Genomic DNA, 4,711 nt, shown 5'->3' on the forward strand with positions numbered 1-4,711 from the left:
GTTAAATGTTGAATTACCATGTGACCTGGCAATTCAGCAGCTAGGTATAGACCCACAGGTTTGAAAGCAGGGACTCAAAGAGATCCTTGTACAACAATCATCACAGTAGCATTATTCATAATAGCCAAAGGTGGTAAGTATTCCAAACAGACAAATGGCTAAGCAAAATGTCTTCAATCCATGCAATTGAAAGGTGTCCAGCCATAAAAATGAATGAAGTACATACTACCAGGTGGATGAACCTGGAAAACATTATGCTCAGTGAAATAAGTTTGACACAAAAGACCGTGTATTATATGATTCCAATTATATAAAGTATCCAGGATGGGTGAATCTATAGAGGCAGAAAGCAGATTACTGATTGTCAGGAACTGGTGAGAAAGGAAGAGGGAGTGACTGATTAAAGCACATGGAATTTCCTTCTGGGTGCTAAAATGTGTGGAACTAGAGAGTGTGATGTGTACACAACATTATGGATTCTTGCGCGTGTTCCTAGTGGTTGAGGGAAAGGGTTCCTGCTAAAAGGATGGGCTGGTTGTAAATTAGCCACTAAGAAATTGATTTAATAGAAAAAACCACAGAAGACAATTATCTTTTGAATCAAGGAGCGTGATGGTTTGAGCCATGTCTGACTCTAACAAGATGGAGGAGCCCATGCTCTCTTTATTTATAGCTGCACTGATCAAAGGGGAACCGGGAGGAGCTTCTTCCATGAGAAACAGGTTGGGGTGGAGTTAAGCAAACTCTTTTGTTTCAGCAGGTCATTGGCCTGCAGATTTCAGTGGCGAACCAGTCTGCACAGAAACCACATACTCCAGGCAATCTGGAACAGGATTTCATGATTGCCAGTTCCTGAGCGCCAGATTCCTGTGTCTGATGGCTCAACCAAGCCTAGTTTTATTTGCAGGCCATGAATGGCACTCCGCAATGGATGTATTAAATTCCACTGAAATGTGCACTTTAACAGCTAAAATGATAAATTTTATGTTATATGAATTTTACCACCACCCTCAAAACAAAAGATACCCCAATACTCAAAGGGAAATGGTTTAGCATGGAGTCTGATATAGTGATGGGGAATTAGCCAGCCCAAGAAAACATGAAGAGGCACTTCCCTCGAGGCAGCTCAGGTCACCGTGAGCAGGCTGGGCAGGGGCACCTCAACTATCCAGAGATGCATCTGCAGTCAGAGCTATGGGAAAGCAGGGTACTGATCCCTTGTAACAAGGTGCCCTAGGGATTAGCAGCAAAGCATGACAAAAGCTTTCAACAGATAACCTATTTAAAGGTTGAAGATATGAATGAAAGAAATTCCATGCCTTTGCAGGGAAGAGTGATACCCTCTCCTCCCACCACCAGCAGCAGAACAAAGCCTTTCTAGCTGTAACAAGTCCAAGGGTGACCTGGAAATCCTAAACCAATCTGGGTTGAAAGAATGGCTCTTGAAAGGTGAAAGGCAGATGCACCAGGCCCTGGGTTCAATCCCCAGTACCACAAAAAGAAAACAGGAAGGAAGGAAAGAAGGGAAGGAAGGGAAGGAAGGGAAGGAAGGGAAGGAGGAAGGAAGGAAGGAAGGAAGGAAGGAAGGAAGGAAGGAAGGAAGGAAGGAAGGAAGGAAGGATGGAAGGAAGGAAGGAAGGAAGGAAGACAGGGATGTTGCAGCCCTCCCCTGGTCACTGAGCAGCTTTTGTTTTCTCCCTCTGAGGAAGGAGAGTCCCACCTGCTAGTGAAGTGGAGGCTGGCTGAGATACCAATGCCATGATAACAGCTGGCCCCTTGCTCTCCCTGATCTCTCCATACTCATTGGCCTCCTGCACCCTCTGTCTTCCCATGCAGCTGCTCCTGAGACCCATATGACCCCATAGACACCCTCTCCCCTCTTTGCCTGCTGCTGCATAGACAAGTTCATGACTCTCTATAAGAAATTTCTTGCCATCACTCACAAGTCCATTTTCCATCTCTGAATGTGACTCCCCTGGGAACCTCATGAGTGGAATCCTACAGTATTTGTCCTTTTAGGTCTGGCTTTTTTCTCTTGGCTTGGTGTCTTCATCCATACCCTTTTAAATCTTTTTAAAGCAGCTGAGGAGCTTTTAACTACTCTTTTTGTTGTTGCTTGTTTTTACAGTGCTGGGGACCAACCCAAGGCCACTAGTAAGCTAGGCCAGCACTCTACCACTGAGCTACGCCCCAAGCCCATCTTAATTTGGACTAGCCATATTTAAAGAACTCAATAGTCACCTGTGGCTGGTGGTTACCATTTTGAAAAGCACACACTCAAGAGCCAGGGTACAATGCAAACATCCACAAGAAGGGTACTACACAATCACCGCTCACATGCAATGGTCCAACCACTTGGTCTCCTTGAAGGTCAGAAGGAGTGGAGCCCTTGGGAAATAGGATATGGAATTATTCATTCTTTTCAGGGGACTGTGCTGGGGATTGAACTCAGGGGCACTCAACCACTGAGTCACATTCCCAACCCTATTTTGTATTTTACTTAGAGACAAGAGTCTCACTGAGTTACTTAGCACCTCGCCATTGCTAAGGCTGCCTTTGAACTCTCAATCCTCCTGCCTCAGCCTCCCAAGCTGCTGAGATTACAGGTGTGCACTTAATTGTAGCAGGAGACAGTCAAGTCCAGGTCAAGAAGAGCAGGTTTGCATGGGGTTACTGCCACTATCTGAGTCTGGACAGGGACCCCTACTAGCAGCTCTTTGCCTGTTTATGGTCTAAGGCATCAGGTTAAGGGACTGTGGAGGGTACATGCAAGACTGAAGACCTCTCATGCATGACTAGGACTTTCAAAAAAAGGAAGCATGAGTGGGTATCACAGGACTAGACAGGGCAGTGAGGAGTGCCTCTCATGCCTCCATCCCTACCCAGCTGAGGCCTCAAGTTAACATCACCATTGACCATGACTGCTCACAGAGCACCTCTCTTCCAAAGAACATTCCATAGCAACCAAAGCAGAGACATCAGCTCATGTCAGCTCAGTCATGTAAGCAGAACCATTCAAGCAATGCTTCCAAAATGAGGGTCCCAGAACGAGATCAGCAGTTCTTAATACAGAACACCTTCTCAAATAGATGGAAAGAAGGCAGAGGGCCTGATCAGAGGAACGTAATCACAGATCAGAGGAGATTAAATCCCTAGAGTCCAAAAGTCAGTTGTCAAATTGCAAGCACCTCAAAAAGAGAGAGAAAGGAGGGAGAAAAGACAAGACTAAAAAGGAACCCTGTCTAGACCTGGCTTTCATAGAGGGGTGGAAGTTCTGTGATAGAGCTTCATTTTTTTCCCCCAGCACTCTTTTCTCCCCAGACACTACTTGATAAGTAGAGTGTATTTGGAAGTCTCTTCCTCTGCAGAAGTAGCACTCAAACATACCTTGTACACACACACACACAAATATTCCCTAGATTATATTCTATGCACTGTGTTGAAGTCAGTCAAAGAAATACATTTAAATTTGGGAAGAAATGGTAACCTGATGGTGAGAGGCAGGGAACAGCAATCCTAACTGCCACGCTTGCCTTCCTTGCAGTTTCTGAGTCTATGTAATACCACTCTTGCTGTTGAATGGTTCGGAAAGGGCAGGGCAGCAGGAGGTGTGTGGAGTTCCTTCTGCAACCTGCAAACCTGCTGCAGCAGGCTCTGGCTGAGATAATCACCAGCACAAGAGTATGAAGGCCAAACTGGGTAATCGAGGTACACCTAACAGCTGACCTCCAGTGGAAGGGCTACACTAGAAAGAACAAGGAAATGTGCCCGACAGGCCTTGCTGAGTGGCCACGTCCATGATGGGGAAGGAGGCACTAACTTTCGAGGTGAGAACTTCTCTCTACCACTTCACCACACATGCCCTGACGGAATGCCATCCTAGCCAAGCTTTCCCTTAGAAAGTCCACCAGCGATGACTTTCCCACCACCCCCTTCTGCAAGACCTCACGTACCACATAAGCTGTATTTATTCTTCCCAGGGGAGCCAAAGCACAGTCAGAAAGGGGGAAGTAGGGGAGTGAATGGGAGAAGAGGCAAGGGCTTTTTCAGTTGGTTTGTTGCTTGTTTATTGCTAGTGATTGTTTTATTCCCACCCATAAAAAAATATTGACTGCTATTTCATTAGTTAAAAGTGCACCATGAACCACTTGAATTTTCAAAGTGAAAAAAGTCCTCAAGCAAACCCTTTGCACAGGTTGCCTGCTGTGGGCCACACCACCGGGTTCCAGCTCCAAAAACGCCTAGATGCACAAAGGGCAGGATTTGGATGCTCCTTAGAGAGAGGATGACCTAGCCTGGTTCTCTCAGTCACCCTCAGTCACCCCCAGTCCCCATCGCCACCCTCCAACCTGGTTCTACAGCCTGAGAAGTAAAGTCACAGTCTGCTAGGAGCCTTGCATCAGTGTTGGGGACACTCAAAGTTGCAGGTGTTGATTTCTCAGGCAGACCTGGTTTATTGATATGCAAGTCTAGATCATATTTCATAAAAAGCCTTGTAAAATCCAAAATGCAGGACCAGGCATGACTTTTCTTGGGAAAGGTGCAAGAGGTTCATCTATAGTTAGGTCCGGGTAGAAACATGGATGCTGGGAGGACAAAGGTCTTTTCAGATTAAACCAGTTTAACTGTGCCCTTCTCACTACCTTCATAATATGCTCTGTTGACTGATAGTTAATTAGAGGAAGCCAGACATAAATAATATAGTCTAACC

This window comes from Sciurus vulgaris, assembly GCF_902686455.1.
Source record: "Sciurus vulgaris genome assembly, chromosome: 13".
NCBI lineage: Eukaryota > Metazoa > Chordata > Mammalia > Rodentia > Sciuridae > Sciurus > Sciurus vulgaris.